Source organism: Mustela lutreola, chromosome 14 (assembly GCF_030435805.1).
Source record: "Mustela lutreola isolate mMusLut2 chromosome 14, mMusLut2.pri, whole genome shotgun sequence".
In the NCBI taxonomy this organism is placed as follows: domain Eukaryota; kingdom Metazoa; phylum Chordata; class Mammalia; order Carnivora; family Mustelidae; genus Mustela; species Mustela lutreola.
Genome location: NC_081303.1, coordinates 40,957,193 through 40,976,477, shown reverse-complemented (window position 1 = coordinate 40,976,477; position 19,285 = coordinate 40,957,193).

Here is a 19,285-nt window from a genome sequence, read left to right as displayed (position 1 = left end):
GCCCCCAGCCTTTGGCTCACTGCCCTGGTGTGCTATGGGGCTGTGGAGAAGGTCCATGGGAAAGAGTCTGTGGGTATATGAAGAATCAACCTGTAACTGGAACTCTTCAAAATTCTGGCCTGTCATGCGGGTTCATATGCAGTCGTGAAATGTTCATTAAAAGTCCAGCTTCTCATTACCCTTTCTATGGGGGTTTACGTTTTTTGCCATTACATCTCCAGCATTTAAAGCATCTGTAAGACCCTTTCTTCTTAGAAAGAGCTCATTGCCTTCTGGATTTAGTTCATTTAGGATTCTTTAAACCCTCAGATCTCAGATGGATTTATTTAAAAAGTAAAATTTTACAGTTTATCCAGATTGTTGGATGAAAACAACTATCTTGTGCATCAGCCTTATTTTTGATAGCTTCCTCCTCCAATCCCTGGTTTCTACCACTCTAATCTTATTGACTTCTCTGGCTTTTTATTCTCTTTCTTTGTCTAAATCCTCTGTGAATCAGGCCTTGAAAAAAAAAAACAACTTGTAGGATCTATTCAAACTGCAAACTTATTTTGGTATTTTGCTATTTATTTATGCTTTTTCATTGGGAGATGTCTTTCCCAGGTCTCTGGATTTATTAAAAAAAAAAAAAAAAAAAGATAGTCACTCTTGGAAAGCAAAACAAAAGAATGATTTAACTCATAGAGTCTCAATTTGGAATTTAGGCATTTCAAGTAAGTTAATTGGCATTTCAATCTTCATTCAAAGGTACATCCATCCCTTTCCCCAGCCGCACACATCCCAAATAACACAGGACTGGAAGCAGATTGACTATTTTCAAGAAAAAATGTGAGGTTCACTTTCTCTCTCTTTCTTTGTCACCTCCTCCTAATTGCTCTTTTTAAACTTCCCGCAGTTTAATTGGGGATCGTATGAAAGAAGAAGGGAAGAGGAATGAGAAGGCTCTGCCCTGACTGGTACTGTCTTAAGGAGGTTCTGTTGTCTCCAGACTTGACAGGAATGTTAATCTGACTCCCTCTCATGAGCAAATTAGTTGGTGTTTGCAGGCTCCCCTCACCAAAATCTCCAACGAGAACTCTCTCTGACATAAGGTCTCCTGGTCAAGATAATTTTTTAAATGACATCATATGAACATCTTATCATGAGGTCCAGAGGATCATGTACCTTGGACACACCATTAGAAGAAAATGCAAGCATTTCTCACTGTGCTGCTACCACGGGCCAGTCCAGCTGGCCCCTCCCTCGTGTTATAATTCCTAAGTCATGTGCTGGATGCCAAGAGATTGACCCCTTGGACTCCAAATTCGAGATTTGCATACCACGTTCTCCAAAATCTTGTCTTTGAGGCTCTTCCCAACAGGCCTGAGTGAGAAACAATAGGAATCCCAGAATGGACTTTCCTCTAAGAAGTCCTCATTATAAAATTCTTCTGTCAATCTCTACAGATTCTTTCATATTCTCCTTGTTGACATGTGAGTGAACAAAGTGTTCTCAGACACCTACTTTTAAATTTCTGTCTGGTGATCTAATACTTGAATGTGTTGTTTCCAAACCTATTTTTACTTGTCTCAGTGAAAATGTCCAGTGTAACCTCTTGTTTCATCTTCCTTTCCTCACCCATTGGATCTCGATATTCCTCAGGTTTCTATCCTTGACTCAATCATTCCTTCACTCAATACTCCAGTCTTCTCTGAGTAGTTTCCTACGTCATGGTAACAGTTATGGATGTGCAAATTATTTCCAAATCCTTATGTCCAGTTCCATCCCCTCACCTGAGTCTCTGCATCCTAATTCCAACTGCTTATTGTACACTAACACTGTGGAGGCTCAATGGGAACTTGCCATTTAATAAGACCCATAGCAAATTTACCATCTCTTTGTTCTAACTTGCACACGGATGCCTTTAGTTCTGCTCACCAGTCTCCTTGGAGTGTCCTTGCTTCCCCCACATATTCCATTTCTTTCTATGCACTAATAAAGCTACTAAGCTTCTATCTTAGATGTCTACTTCTCATTTCCCACATCCAGAAAAATTGATGGCTTCTCTTCTGGATGCCTTAGATTTTCCTCCCCTCTTTTAATGGCATGGCCTTCTATATATTCACACGTGTACCTCTCTCTGTTTTCATACCTTGGAATTCCTCAAAAGCAAGGACCATACCACACTCATCTCTATATTCCCTATTGTCCAGGGCAGGCCTAGTACAAAGTGGGCTTTCACCAAATGTTTGCTTTTGTTTTTGTTTTTGTTTTTTAATGTATTTACTTATGAGAGAGAGAGAGTGCGCGCGTGTGCATGAGGACAAGCAGGAGGAGCAGCAGGCAGAGAGAAAAGCAGGCTCCCTGATGAGCAAGGAGCCCGATGCGGGACTTGATCCTACAACGCTGAGATCATGACCATGCTCAACTGACTAAGCCACCCAGGTGTCCCCAAATGTTTGTTTTATGTTAATTTTGTCATCCATACTTTATATTATTTGATTCTTACAACATATCAGAACAAAACAGTATCCCCAAATTCCAGATAAGAAAATTATGGTTCAAACCTGTTAAGTCACTGGAAGCAGGTTCTCACAGATAGGGAAGAGGTAGAGTCAGCACTTTTAAACTACATATTTTACTCACAGCCAAGTATTCTTCTTTTCTAGGGTGTTTGTTTTCATTCCAACCTTATAGTGTCTGGCTTTTCAAGCATCACTAAGATTTTTCAATACTTAAGCTTCTACAATACATTTTTAAATAAAAGATTGATGAGGACTCTATCTCTATTCTTCTGCTCCCTCCCAATTCCTTCCAAAGGATAGGCCTAAAATACAGCAATCAATTCATTTGACTAATTGATATATCATATGCTTTCTATTTTGCTTCCTCACGATATCTATATAAGCTGTTGATAACACTAGTAGGATGCTGCCTCTATGCTTCTCTGCCTCTTTTGTTTACACAAGCAAGCCATCTACAACTTGGCCTGCAGTTAAAAGGGCTTTACAAAGCCATGTGTCTCCCCAAGAGCCTGTGGTGGGAGATGCTCCAGGCTGTTTTTTTCCCAGCCCTGGACTATGATTCATGGGTAGGTATTATAAAAAGAGATAGTGCTTTGTCCTACTGAATTTTTTGATTCTGACAAAGATTTTTTTCAGCTTTGCCAGCTTATATCATTGGCACATGTCTTAGCAGAACCTGAGGCAATGCTTGCATACAGGAAATGTATTCTGGAAAGTGAGGCAGATCAAACAAGGGAGGGATAAGAGTCAGTATGAGAGTATTTCATCAAGCTGGTCACTACTGTGGGAATCCTCTTCATTAGGACCCTGTGAGGAGCCAGTATAGAAAACACTTCAGAAACATCCACCTCAGAGAAAGAAGTGGGGAGATTTATTGCAAGCTCCCATTTCCAGCTAGTCAAAGATTGTTCCACGGAATATTAACTTTCACTCACTTTTGAGGTGTGTGTGGTGCCAATTGCTTTCTGCACCAACCCCACCATGGTATCACATGTTCCTGAGGTAGAAGGGAAGCAAGGAGATATTTGGTGGCACCTGTGTGGAGCTGGCTGCCCTAGCAACCAACGGCCAGGGTAAAGAGAGGGCTGCAGGAATGTGAGATGGGGCACACAAAGTGTCCTGTATAAGACATGTCTAAACTGGACATCCCAGCTCCAATGACAGGCTGTACCAGAATTTCCTTTAGAAGAAAGTGGAAAGCAGGGAAGGGAGTCAGGATGCAAGTCAGGGAGTGTGAGAGCTTCTCAGAAGCCATACCATAAGGCCAGTGCCATTGACAGTCAGAGTCAAAGGGCTCTAAGAGCTGTCACAGAACTGCCAACAAAGCAGAGAGATGGCCAGGGAGCTGTGCCTTGGATTCAGCAGGTCACTTCCTCCAGGATTCTCTAAGTTCTGCTTTGTCTTCTGCTGCTGGCCTATGTGCCCGATAGGCCAGGGTCTAGACAGACATCCACACAATCCTCGAAGAAATCAAGTGCTCCAGGGATCAGTCCCACCCGGTCACCCACTAGCTCTTCTCAGCAAAGTCAGCCCAGGTAAATTTAGGAAGGCAATATTGTCCTCTATGATCTCTGCCTCCAGCTGACATTCTAGTTTAAATTCTTATCTCCCATCTGCACAGGAGACCAGTGCCTCCCGCTCCTCTCTGTCATTCCTGCCCATCACTGTGGTGTCCTCCAGTGGTCCCTTGGGTTTATCACAAGCAACACTCCAGGACTTGGCTTGTCTCTCTCCCCAACCCCTTTTATAACCTTCCTTGTGTGTTGTTTGAGCAGATGATATAACAAACAATGCCCCTACCAACTGCCAGCCCCCACAAAATGTTAATGCCTTACATCCCGGAACCTGTGAATACATCCTATTACATGGCAAAGGGGACTTGGTAGATGTAATTGTTACAAACCTTGAAACAGGGAAACTATCCTGGATTATTCAGTCAGGGCCAGTCTAAGCTAAAGAAATCTCTAAAGTGAGTCAGAGATATAGCAAAGGGAAGCAAGAAAGATGAGACAGGCATGGCAGTCAGGAGATTGAACTATGCAAAGGACTTGACCCACCGTTGCAGGCTTTGATGATGAAGGGGGCCACAAGCCAAGGAAGACAAACAGTCTCTAAAAGCTAAATCCAACAACCAGCAAAGAAATGAGAACTTCAGTCCTACAACCATTAGGAATTGGATTCTGCCAACAACCCAAGTGGGCCTGGAAGCAGATTCTTCCTTCCTCACAGCCTCCAATAAGGAATTCAGCCCTGCAGACATCTTGATTTTAGGCCCTGCAAGAACCATTCTGACTCCTGAGCTAAAGATAATTAATTTATGTTATACGAATCTGCTAATTTGTCATAAATCATTACATTGGCAATAGACAACTAGCACCAAGACTTCAAAAGTAACTGCCTTGTTTGTCCTTGGTAAGCTGATTGATTTTAAGGTGGTTTACATTGGCTATCTTACCCTTCACGGGAGAAGTTGCATTTTCAAACTTGGAAGCAGTATAAAAAAAAAAAATAGAAGATTCTGAGACATGGATGGCCATCCCAAAGCAGGTATGCTCTCCACTATCAAACTTAAAATCTTGAGATTAACATTGTCAACACAAAGATAAAGAGCAAAAAAATCTTTTAAGGATTCCCCAGCCTGTAAAATTAACATTGTCTCAATGGACAATCTACCCTCCAACCCCTTGCTTGGGACCCTGAGAAGTATGTCAGAGGGATGTTCCAGGCATCTACACACCCTGCACCCTGACATCCTCCTGTCCCAAAGGTCTAGACTGGACAGGACTGTACTTCTTACTTCTTGACCTCCGGGTTCTCCCTTGTTCCTGCTTTCCGTCTTCTCTTCTCTCCATAATTCTCTTAGACCTTGCAAGGCATTTCCCTAATAGATGACAGGGACGGTTCAAAACTCCTTTCTGTCAGAAAAGTGGAAAAAGGAAGCTAGGGAGCAATGAGACATTCTAGAACAATCTACGTTTCCCATTGAAGGATTCCCAATACAGAAAAGGAGGCAAAGGATGGGAATTACTCTGTGCTTCCTCTTTGGGTCATTTGGCTCATGACCCCACTAAATCTCCTCTCTGAGATTATGAAGGAGAGAGAAGAGAGGGGAAGAAACAATGAATGTGGCCAAGACCAGCAAAGCAAAAACAAGAATAATGGCAACTGGGCTCCAATTATGTGTCCCTTAATGGATATGGTAAAAAAGTCCTCCACAAATAATTATAATATCTGCTTAAGTTGACTATTTCTCTGTTATTATGGAATCTCATTTTGATTGGTGAAAATGCCCCTTTGTCAAAAGCTTTTTATAATAGTCTTCCCTAGTAAACCCCCATTCTGCTGGCACTCCCTACACAGTGCTTTAGGTAGCTGTAGTCACTTCTCTATTTGACGTTTCACTTTCCACCCATATCTTCAAATTGAGTAGTCTTTATCATTTTGCATGGTTTTAGCTTATGTGTTTTATCCAAGTTTTTTTCATATGACAGCCTGGTCCTAAGTCTGGATGCCATTTGCATCTGGGTTTCATTTACCACTTCTGATCCATATTCTAGTCTATATCCTACTCTGATACATCACATTTCTACATCAGTTCAAACTCATATCAACTCTCTCTTCTGATTTCAACATAAACTACCCCATACTATCCCCTTGGTCCTTCATGCAGAATGTGAAAATTTGATACCATTTTCTCTTGCTAGAGAGGTTTGCTTTATAAAAGGTAAAATACAGATTTAGCAACAAACTGAAGCTAAAATTAGGGGGCAAAAGATTATGGAGAAATGGAAAAAGTACCTCCCTCTAAATATGTATTAATTATAAAGGAAAGATTGCAGCTTTTGGGGGAGAAACCGTGCAGATGACTCCTTAATCAAGTGTTCAAGATCAGCACAACCAGTTGTGAGATGCCAGCACCACATAGCCCTGATACAGTGTACTGAAGAGGCCATATCACATCCATAGTATTTTTACCAAAAACGTATGATCTCAATCAGTCATGAAAAAACATCAGACAAATCCAAACTGAAAAACATTGTGCAAAATACCTGACCAGAAGTCTTCAAAAATATCCTGGTCGAGAAAGACAAGGAAAAACAGGAACTGTCATAAACTAGAGGAGACTAAAGAGACAGAAACTAAATGGAACAAAACATTCTGGATTGGGTCCTCGGACAGAAGGAAGAAATCAGTGCAGACACTGGTGAAATCAGGATAAAATATGTAGCTTAGCTAATACTATTGTACCAACACTAACTTCATACTTTTGATCACTGGAATATGATCACATGACATATTAACAATAGGGGAATCTGGGCTAAAGGTGGAAGGAAATTCTCTGTACTATTGTCAGTTCTATAGGTCTAAACCTAACTCTGTTATGAGTTACCCGTATGATCTGCAAAAATTAAACTCTTTGACTCCTGGTTTATCATCTTTGAAAAGAAAACTTTTAGATAAAATGATCCCCAAGAGTTCAAACTGAAACAAAGAGAGAAGGAACATAAGCAAACAAAAACAAGAAAATGATCGATGTCTGAAATCTGTAAGACAAATCTTTCACATGTAATATTTGTCTTCCAAACAATCATGCATGACGTGAGTAAAATTTCAGCAACATAATGAGTAAAATGGCTAGCACACATAGTAAACCTTCAAAAAATGTCATCGTTTGTGACTCAGCAAAGAGATATAGTGTGGAAAGCAGAAAGGCTTTATCTTGGATCCAGACCTTCTTGACTCCTAATGTGGTTTAAAGAGGAGTAATAAATTAGGAGATGTCTGAAAAATTAAAAAAAGAATTAGCATCTCACAAGAGACAATTCAGGTCTGAGAACAGGTAGAGAACTGGAACGTCAATAATGACCCAAGAATAGAAAGATAAAAAAAAAGAAAGGAAAAGAAAAGAATAGAAAAATCCTTAGTGGAGTAAAATCTGAGGGTAGAAGAATGATTTAGGTATGTGAAGGAGTCGTTTGAAATCCTATGCCTACAGGACCATCTGTCTAGCTGGACTAGCTATCCGAGGCCAGAGTCACAAGACTTCTCCCGCTACCCTCTGCCAGGATCAGAACCAGCCAAACGGATCAGACTGCCGGGGCTGTAGGCATGCCCCTTCCCTGTATATCTCTGAATAAACCAGTAGAGACAAAGCAGGCTCCCATTTTACTGCAAAAAATTCTGACACTAAATGGTTTTGAAAATGAGCTTTTTGGATTGGTAGAAAAGATATATTGAAACATCTTTGAGCAAAAGTTCAAAAGAATAATCAAGGACAACTTGAAAACATAGAGGAGACATCTGCTTCTAGTAATGACACTAGGTTATTTGGACTAATATCCAGGGGAAAACAAATAAAATGCTGGATATATTTTTCTTTAGTAATTTCTTTGAAGTATCAAAGGGCTGAGAAAGTGACATCATCAAGATGGCAGAGTAGATGACCCCAGCTTCCGTGTCCCAATAGAATTGAAATTTAGATAGCTATCCTTGATTAAAAACATCCCAGGGAGAACTCAGGAGTCCAGTTAAAAAACTTCATCAATACAGCGAAACAAAATAGCTGAAAATATGGCACAAAAAGGGTCGAAAGAATATTTTGCCTATATCAGTCCATCTCCCAGGCCATTACTGCTCAGCACCAAGAGGGAACTCCTCAAGTCAAAAGAGTTTCCCTCACCAGTAAAGGGAAACTGGGGTGAGCATCCACCTACCCCAACTTTTCAGGGCACTTCACAAAGGACCTACTTCCATTCCACCCCACCCAAAAACGGAGAAAGGCTGAAACATCTAGAGACATCTAGGAAGAAGACAGAAGGGCAGTTAAGTAGTGGGAGACAATGCAGTTCCCAGTCGCCTGCTCTGCACAAGAGTCTGTTGGCCTTCACTGTTGAGGACATTAACAATTCTTGTCGAGACTGCAGGTACCCCCAGGTTTCACTGAGGACAGATCATGGGCCCCAGCTGTGCGGAGGACCCAGCAGCTTTTGCCCATGAAACCAATGGCCAGCACAGTCGTCCTGGTATCCCCACAGACTTACAGACTTCACTAATGAGGTTTTCTCCCCACATGTTGTCATGTTTCCTAAAACTTGCTGCCCAAATCTTTCCTCTCCAAGGAGCTCAGGATTCCCACAAGAGCAGTCAGCCCAGTCATCTGTGGCTATAAGCATGCAAGGCACCAGCCTAGACACTGGCCCCTGATTCCACTGCCATTTGCATGCTCCTGGCTAGCCCCGGCAGCCCCAGGAGGGCACACAGCAATCCAAGGCCCCCATAGTTGCTCCTGGGCCCAGACGGATCCAACCCTGGCTCTTGTCACTTGCCAGCACTCCTAGGCTCACTTGCACCCACAGCTATGCACCTGCACTGCCATCCTGACTCCCCATCACCAGGTTCCATCACCACATTTGCCTTTGGCGAGAAACTAAAACAACATGAGTTCATGCTGACAGCCAGGACCCCCACAGCTGGCCTGGTTCTCTACTGCCAGGTTTGGCCCTCAACACCATGTGTCTCTACAGCTGGGCCTTGCTATTTCACAAGCACCTGCAGCTAGGCCCCTGTGATGGAACACATGCACACCACCCACTCTGCCCATCACTGCTAGTCTGCATTGGTCCCCAGCCGCTGGATCTGGACATGCTGCTGAGGACACCAAAAACTCTCACAGCCACTGGAGAACCCTTGCAACTCTTGCCAAGAACCACACAGTTATTGTCGTTGTGAACCCCAGTGGCCTAAACTGATGAGAGTCCGCATCCCTCCCACCTGGAGTCACATTATGCCCCTGCCCTTAATACCCTGCACCCCTAACTTGGGGTCACAACATGCTCCAGTGTGTCCCTGCCCATCCATAGTTGTAGGTCCTTCCTCACTAAAATCAGTCCATAAAGTCTAGAAGAGAGGACTGCTTCTTCAAATGCAGAGATACCTTTGCAAGGCTACAGAGATCAAGAAAAATTGGGGCCATATAACAGCACTGAAGGAAAACAGTAAACTTCCAGCACTGACCCCAAAGAAATGGAGACACACAAATGGTATGAATTCAAAATAGCTGTTCTAAATAAAAGTATCAAAGAGCTGAAAGGAGTTATTACTGGGCTTAAAATAGAGAAAAAGTTGAGAACTCAGAGGAGTAAGTTGGAATTCCATGCTGCTTTTCCCCTGGGGATTTGACAATCAAAGGGAAATGGCTATAAAACTGGGCTAAAATTTTGATGGCTTTCCTAGGTAAAAAGGGCAAACTGAAAACCAAGGTGGGCAGTACTATAAAACAATGTCCCTTTGGCACATGCTTGTGGGCAGGCACTTGTGCGTGCACATATGCATGTGCACACATACATAACACACACACACAACCAGTATATTAAAGTCCTACCCTCTTAGGAGAGAGGCTCCTTAGAAACAAATCTCCCACATCCTGACAAAAGGGGAGGGGAGGGAAAGATAAAATGATGACCTGGGGGAGAACAACAAACCCAGCTTTTAACTAGCTGTAAACCAAGTTTTGACAATCTGGTAGCAATTGCTCAAATTGTCATGGTCAGAGTGGTCAAAAAATGTCTATTATCTTCAGATACCTAGAAACAGAAATGCAAGTTAACTCTGGAGGAAGATATCTTCATCCAGGGTCTATGAGAACCTAAACAAATAATTTTTAAGAGCCATGGGTGGCACAGCTGTGCTAGTCATAAGCTTTTCTTATGAATGATGTAAGGAAAAAAGGTAGTAGGAGAACCAACAGAAAACAAGAAATAGAAACAGATCCTTAAAAAGTTCAGATACAAAAATCATTGGAATTTATTTGAAAACCACTCTAATTACTACTTAAAGAAAAAGAAATGGAGGCGTTCAGAACAAGCATCCCTAAAATGTGTTATTTTTTGAATGTGGACTGTTTTGAGCTAAATGCAGTCAAGACCCATCAGACTCAAGAAAAACTGATTCCTCTCCCTTAAACTACCTAAAATAATTTACATAGGCCACATGGCTCAGAAAGAGAGCTATTACCAAGAGATGGTTTGTTGTTGTTGTTGTTGTTGTTGTTTTATCTGAATGACCTATCTGTATGGTAGGACAAAAGTCTAATTACCAAACATCTGCTTTTCTTATCATCCTGTGAATCACTCTTTCCCCACTGAAGTCCCAGGCCTCTAATTCTTTCCTTAACTCAAGATGGCATATAAGCCTCAATTTCCCAGCTTGTCCTTGCATCTCATTGTGTTTGAGAGGCCCCTGTATATAATTAAATTCATTTTTCTCTTGTTAAAATCTCGAACGTTAATATAATTATTGGATCAACCAAAGAACCTAGAAGGGTAAAAGAAAAAAATTTTCATCCCCACAACAAAAGTTAAAGTATCTGCTTTTTAAAATGACAGCATTAATAAAATATCTAGGAATAAATTTAGCTAAAGAGGTGAAAGACTTGTATTCTGAGAACTGTAAACCATTGCTTAAAAAAAAAAAAAAAAAAAAAAAAAAAACTGAAGATACAAGTAAATGGAAAGATATACCATACTCATGGATTGGAAAAACTGATATTGTTAAAATGTCCAAACTATATAAATTAATCTACAGATTCAGTGCAATCTTTATCAAAATACCAATGGCATTTTTCACAGAACTAAAAGAATCCTAAAATTTGTATGGAACCACAAAAGACTCTGAATAGCCAAAGCAGCAGCCAAAGACAGGAGAACAAAGCTGGTGGTATCATGCTCACTGATTTCAAACTATACTATGAAACTATAATAATTAAAAGAGTATGGTACTGGCATAAAAATGGACACATAAATCAATGGTATAGGTATAGAGAACCCAGAATAAATCCACTCACATATGGTCAACTAGTCTATGACAAAAAAGGCATGAATATTCATTAGGAAAAGACAAAGTCTTCAATAAATGGTGCTGGGAAAACCAGCTACATGTAAAAGAATAAAACTGGACCACTATCTTACACCATATAATAAAAGTAAATTCAAAATGAATTAAACACTTGAATGTAAGACTGGAAACCATAAAGCTCCTCATAAAAGCAAGCATCAGCAATAACCACCCTGACATTAGTCTTAGCAATATTTTTTCTGGACTTATTTCCTCAGGTAAGGGCAACAAAAGCTAAAATAAACAAATGGGATTATATCAGACTAAAAAGGTTTTACATAGTGAAGGAAACCATCAATAAAATAAAAAGGCAACCTATTGAATCAGAGAATATATTTGCAAATCATTTATCCAATAAAGAGGTGATACCCAAAATATAAAGAATGGATACAATTCAAAAATAAAATTAATAAATAAAACAGAGGCACCTGGGTGGCTCAGTCAGTTAAGCCTCTGCCCTCAGCTCAGGTCATAATCCCAGGATCCTGGGGTCCATCCCTGCACTGTGGGACTCCCTGCTCAGCAGGGAGTCTGCTTCTTCCTTTGCCTCTCCCCTCCCACCCTCTGGCACCCCGTGCTTTCTGTCTTCTCTCTCTCAAATAAGTGAATAAAATCTTTATAAATCAAATAAATAAATAAATAAATAAGCAAACAAACAAAGAATCCAATTTAAAAATGGGCTGCTGATTAAAATAGACATTTTTCCAAAGAAGACATATAGATGGCCAACAGGCACACGGAAAATATGCTCGAAATCACTCATCATCAGGGAAAAGCAAATCAAAACCACAATGAGATACCACCTCACACCTGTCAGATTAGCTAGTATCAGAAAGACAAAAAAAATGACAAGTGTTGGCAAGAACGTGGAGAAAGGAAACACTTCTGTTCTGTTGGTAGTAACGTAAATTGGTGCAGCCTCCATGGAAAATAGCATGGAATTTCCTCAAAGAATTAAAAAATGAAAGACCACCTGATACAGTAATTTCACTTCTGGGTATTTATCTACAAAAAATGAAACCACCAATTCAAGGACATTTATGTACCCCTGTGTTTATTGCAGCATTATTTACAAAAGTCAAGATCTGGAAGCAACCCAAGTTTTATCCATAGATGAATAGGATAAAGATGTAGTATATACAAACATTAGAATATTTCTCAGCCATAAAATGATTGAAATCTTATCAGTTTTAATAACATAGATGAACCTAGGAGGTATTATGCAAAGTGAAATAAGTCAGACAGAGCAAGACAAATACCCTATGATTTCACTTACATGTGGAATCTGAAAAAGAAAACATGCAAACAAAACAAAACAGAAATACCCATAGGTTACCCACAGTTAATAAAATAAATATTTCAGGAGATATACTGCATTGGAAATATTGTTAATAATGTTGCAATAACTCTGTATAGTGACTGTTGGTAACTAGACTTATTGTAGGGATCATTTCATAATGTACAAAAATATCAAATCACTATGATAGACACCTGGAACTAATAGGACACTGTATGTCAATTATACTTCAATTTAAGAAAATGACAGCATTTGAGGGAAAGTGTTTCAAACTCAGCATGTAAGAAGCTTCGAAGTCATGATTCCCATCATCACACACATACACACACACACACACACACACAGAGCTAAAGGGAGAGTCAACGACTCTCTTAAATCCATCAGAGAATTGAGGTCACAGAAGCAAACTGATGCCCCTAGAATTGGAGAGACTGAGAGGCAGATACAAAGAATCACAACTTAAAGGAACAAAAAACCCCTATAGAAACCAGTACTGGGGTAGCAGAACCGAAACTGTAATTGAAGAATTGCTAGGTGCTCAGAGCAGATGAGTCCGAGAGTTAAAAAGCCCATGGGCCTCAGTATTTGAGGGGGCACAGTGCACCAACACTTTTGTGAGTTTTACCTCCACAAACTGTACCAAGTTCTCACAGTGGGTATAGAGAAAAACCCCCTCATGCTACCAGAGAAAAAGGGGAAAAGAAACCATTTTAAAATATACCAGAGTATTATGTTCTTAACAAGACCTCCCTTTAAGAAAAACTATTTTAACAGAGCCTCAGCTACTAGATTTTTAAAAAATAATCATATACTGAGACATAGACCAAAAGGACAATTATAAAAAACTACAGAATACATTCTCTGACAACAATGCAATTGAGCTAAAAATCAATAAAAAGATACCTTGATAAATCTCTGTCAGGAAACATACTTTTAAATAGGTCAAAGAATAAGGCATAATGGAAATTTTAAAATATTTCGAACTGAAAAATCACAAAATAATGTAAATACTGTGACCTGGAATGAAGCTAATAGAATACATAGAAATTTATGGCCATAATTATTCATATTAGAAAAATAGAAAGATTGAAAATCAATGAGCTAAGCATCCTTCAAAAGAAATTAGAATGAAAACATCAAAATAAACCCAAATAGCATAAAGGGAAAATACCAATATAACTTAAGAGCTAAAATTTAATTTCAAATAAATATAAAAGAAGAATGAAGCTCTTGATGTACTCTTTTGGAATGACATCCAAGTCATTGTGTTAAGGAAGAATTAAAAATAAGTGTTGCATGCAGTCTGCTACCATTTGTGTGAAGGGGATATATTTGTATTTTGAGAATTTTCAGTGTTAATGTCTAAGTTTTAAATAATATAAAGGTACATTTTAAAAATTAAGTAAATAATCAACTGATTATTTCGGTTGGAACTCCCAAAAGAAAAGGAACTAGAAGGAAGGCAGACTGATCAATACCTTATTTGAATATAAGGAAGATGCCATTGCCTGTTTATTTGCTGATCTTAAATGACTGGTGCAAAGCTAGTGGTGATGGAAGGGAAGATGATAGGGGTAGAAGTAGTAGCAGGAGTGGTACCAGGGTGGTGGGGAAGGTGGTGGTGGAGGTGATCATCAGGGCATTGAGTATGAAAGTGGAAATGAAAGAGATGATGGAGGTGATCATCGGGGCATTGAGTATGAAAGTGGAAATGAAAGAGATGATGGAGGTGATCATCGGGGCATTGAGCATGAAGAAGGAAATGGAGGAGATGGTGGAGGTGAAGGTGATAGTGAAGTTGGAGCTAGAGGTAGTGATAGTGTTTTGGCACAGGTTGTGAGGGCAAAGCTTTTTGAGCTGTTCCAACAAGACATAGGGGTTCTATTTGATAAAATTCCTGGACTAGCCTCATTTATCAAGCCAAGCCAAAAAATAGGAGAGAATTCTACCACATCACTCCTGTTGAGATCACCTTCTTCTTCTTCCTTTGTGCTTTCTTTTGGGGAGTAAAATTCAGTCCTCTCATTAGTTCCCTACTGATGCAGAATTGATTGTCAAAGGGCTGAAGTATGATGATCCCATGGAAGCTAGCCAGATGGAGAAGAGGTGAACTATCACTTGTGAATGCTATTTGGACCACTGAGTCAGAGAGCAGACACCAGAAGGACAGTTATTCAGTTTATGCCTTGAGTAGCATCTGCTATGTATTTGTACAAGGTCATGTACCTGATGGCAGAAGGAAACTTGTGAATGAGTCTTTAGAAGTGAAGGCCAAGTCCCTGGGCGATTCTGCACGGAGGACATGTGACCAAATTGCTGTGGAGGGAAATAATTAGTAACCTCAGGAGAAAAGCGAAAAAGCTTGCATAGGCCACAGAGGTTTTACTATTCCTTTTCCCCATCAGAGGTCCAATGGCTCTAGGTCAGAGGTGAGGTGACTGAGTGAACTCTCTTTCCCAGAGAAGAGATTACCTCCTGAAGAGAAACATTATCCCTGTATCACCAGCCGGCAGCTTCAATTTCCCTCTAATCACGCCCCTTAATTGGCCCAAGCAGAGGGAGCTGATTGCTCAGACTTTAAAAATGCTGGATGAAAAGCAGAATCCTTAGAATAACATTTTATCCACATTCAACCAATCATTCTTCCCTCTATACCTCCCACAATCCCACTTAGACAACAACACAGGAGCTGTCTGATTATCTCACTGGGTTCTACTGCAGGCTCAAAAATTCCTCAAAATCAAATTGTCTTAATTTACTCTTACTTAGAAATGCAGACGTTGCCTTCTTCGTGATGGTGTTTAGGGGAGAAATAGAGCCATAAGCCCTGAAGAAACAACTGGAGGGAGGGAGGGAGGGAGGGAGGGAGGAAAGAAAGGAAGAAGGAAAGGAGGGAAAAGACACAGAGAGTTGATGTCCCAAAAGTCTGGGACTTACTGCCTTAGGAAAATACAATGGTCTCCATTTATGTATGCTTTCGCTTTTGAGGTTCTAGGTACCCCAGGTCTAAAAGCAGATGATTCCCCTTCTGACACAGTGTCAGAAAGTCAGTGGTGGACTAACAATAGTGTATCACAATGCCTATATCATTCCCCTCACTTCCTCTCATCACTAGGGATTTTATCGTCTCACATCATCATAAGAAGGGTAAGTGCAGTATATTTTGAGAGACCACATTCACAGAAATTTTATTACAGTATATTGTTAGCATTGTTCTATTTTATTATTAATTATTGTTGTTCATCTCTTACTGGACCTAATTTATAAATTAACGTGGTGCCTGGGTGGTTCAGTGGGTTAAGCCTTTGCCTTTGGCTCAGGTCATGATCCCAGGGTCCTAGGATCCAACCTTGCATGGGGTTCCTCACTTAGCAGAGAACCCGCTTCTACCCTCTCCTGCCTGCTGCTCTGCCTACTTGTGCTCTCTATCTCTGTGTCAAATAAATAAATAAAATCTTAAGAAAAGTTTTTATTTATTTAATAATTGTGTTTAATAATTAAATTAAAAAATAAATTTGAGCTTCATATGCATGTATAAACAGCAAAACACATAGTGTATATAGGGGTGGGGACGATGAGACGTTCCAGGCATCCCCTAAGGGGCTTGGAGTGTATCCCCTGTGGATAAGGGGAGATTCTGTGTTAGTCAAGAGAAACTTTTCTGCCCCTTACTAATTTGGGGGTAAAATGAGAGCTCTGTGAAAAAACAAAACTGAAGAGGTCCTACGGGGACTAAGTTCTCTCAAAGTGAAGGTGAGTGACATTTACCACTCCAAGAGCATTGTGTTATTATTAGCAGCATTATTATTATTCCAACGTATTCCAGATCCCTTCTTTAACATCACAAAATTCTCTGAAAGTGACTTGTCGTCTTCGATCCTTTCAGAACCTTTTCAGCTGTCTTTGCATTATAATACACAAGCTATAACAATACTATAATTTTCCCCCATTGAAATGTGCCTTCTCCCCACCCCCCAAAACAGACTAGTGTGATTATTGAGTAGGTCTGGGTACTTTGCGTTTCATCTTTTCTGACTGTCACCAGACAGCCCTTTTTCATTCTTATGATAACTAAAACATTTGAACAATCACCATCCTACAGAGGAGCTGATCTTGGACCAATTGTGCTTTGTACCACTCCATCCCCTTTGGGAGCAAGATCCTTTTTAAAATAATGACTTCTCCAGCAGTTTATTACCAGCCTGGAGTCATTTTCACACCTCAGAAGTGAAGGCTTAATGAGCAGAGAAATTAAAGAGTAAAACTCTGCCAGTGACTTCTTAAATGGTGGCATTTTTGGCAGCTCAAGAGAAGATGTGCTTCCAAAGAGAAGCCACATCGTGTTCATCTTGTTCTCCAAGTGACCTTTAGGTAATGAATCTCACCGTTTCCTCCTCCCCATCCCGCAGCTCCACCCCCTTCTTTTCCATCCGGGAGGAGATGGCTCACGGGAAGGTCAGGGTCGGACATTGGAGGGATATTGACACAATGAGTTCATTGGGCATGATGCTGAGAACAGCGATGGCTCAAGGAAATCTTCTCGACTGAGTAGAGACCACATTCTCCCAGGCCCTCCCCACCACAGCAAGTCCCCATCACAAGCTGTAAATTCTTAGGTATCTTCTAGAAACGTGCTCTAATATCACTTGTTCTCAATAACGCTGTCCGAACTCTCCCAGTTAGTCGCTCCCTCTTCAGTGCTCTTCAGGATCCTTGTGCCAATTTTTTACACACATTATTATGATTAGAGTGGTGACAGCTGTCTATTCACAGGTCAGTCTTTCCCTCTAGCCCTTGAGGTCTATAAGGACGGTGGCCAAGCGGTGTTCGTTAATACATCCCTAAAGTCCACTGCAACGCTTAACAAAGTAAGAACTTAGTAAATATTTGGTGAATGCATATGATTGAAAGATTCCAATGATGCTTTTCAAATGAAAGATAGTAGCAGGGATCATCGTCTTCGATTCAAAAGAGATTCAATAAAGACCAGGGGGGTAGACATAAAGGTCCACCGTGCTCTGTGCCTCAGTGTTGCGTTTAGGTTAAAGAAGAGAGAGGATTCTCTAGTCCACATCCAGCCCCTTGCTTAAACATTCTGCCTCAGCACTGCAATGCCTCATGCACATCTATGAGCTTTCCCACCTGGCCTGCAGGGATCAAAGACCTCATGTCTTAATGGCCTTTCCCTCATAACATCTGTAATCTTCAGAGATCCGGTATGTGGGAGTCAGACCCAATCGCCCAGGGTATGCAAGTCAAAGTAATGAAGTAGTAGAAATCAGTCCATATCAGTGGCTGCCCAACTAGTACCTGCTTGCCTAATTGCTTATTTGGCTTGGTTGGATTTGAGGCTCTGATTAAAATTTGGATTGTTTTTCTCTTTCTGCTAATGTTGGGACAGTGCTGGGACTTGATTTCCAATGCTGCCATTTCTTTTTTGTCGGTGACAGGGAAAGCCATTGCGGAAACAAGTGCAAAGGGAATGGTTAGGAGGTGGGGAGGGATATTGACTAAGGAAGGGAAACACAAGAAGAGGAGAGTCCTATCCCGGGGAGGCCTCGGAGTTTGAGATACCCTCAAGATGATCAGCCGCCCATGCTACTGATAGACACAGAAAGCCCTTCCGTCCCATCCCCGGTTCCACATGTGTTTTGTTTTGTGGGGCTTATTGTCATCAAAGGCAGGAGAGTCACCCCTCCTCTGCAGTAGATATGAGAAATGAGGCTGCTTGCGTTAGAAAAGCCAATGGAATTAAGCTGGTGTTTACGGTTTCATAAAGGAATACTGGACAAATTACCCAGCTAGACCATATTGGGTAGAATTGTTAGTTAAAAGTGACAACCAGGCCTGTAATTTACACTGCACTTTGGAAATTGAAGCTGGGAGGCTCGGAGCTCTCAATCGTGCATTGTAAAGCTTCTTTTGTACTTCTGGTTCATTTTGTGCTGGGAATCATTTAGCCATTGACTTTAACGGCTAATACAGTTCCATCAAATACCAAGTATAAATCAAAATTACTGGATCATTCAAAATCTGTCCTCAGAGTTGTTTATATATATTTTTTCCACCATTACTTCTGTGTAGTTACAAGAGAAGCTGCTAAATTATGATATATTGTGCATGCCTTAGTTGCCATCTTGCTAGAGCCTCCTGCAAATAAGATGTAATCCATGACAAATTATTTTTCTAGTTATACAAAACATAAATAATGATAATAAAAAGGGAATCAAATGTGTTGAAAGATGAGGAAGAGAGCGAGGAGAGATGTTTCAAATAAATAGCTCTTCTCTGGGTCTTGGCTGCCCAACACAGGTGGGAAAGACAAAGGAGGAATTTTAAAACTAATTTACTGCACAAGAGCCTAAATTCCCATCTGTCTACTCCAGCCTACTAGCAAGTGATGGAAGACTCTCATTGGTCAGATCCATAACTTTTTGTTTGAAGCTGCATCTACTAACTCTTGGCCCTATATATAGAATCTCCACCCACCATTTGTAAAATGATTCCACCTGAAGAAATATTTGGTGTGTACAAGTCATCATGATTGATGAAGATATCCATGAAAGGGGGTCGACCTGGTGATTCCAGGTCC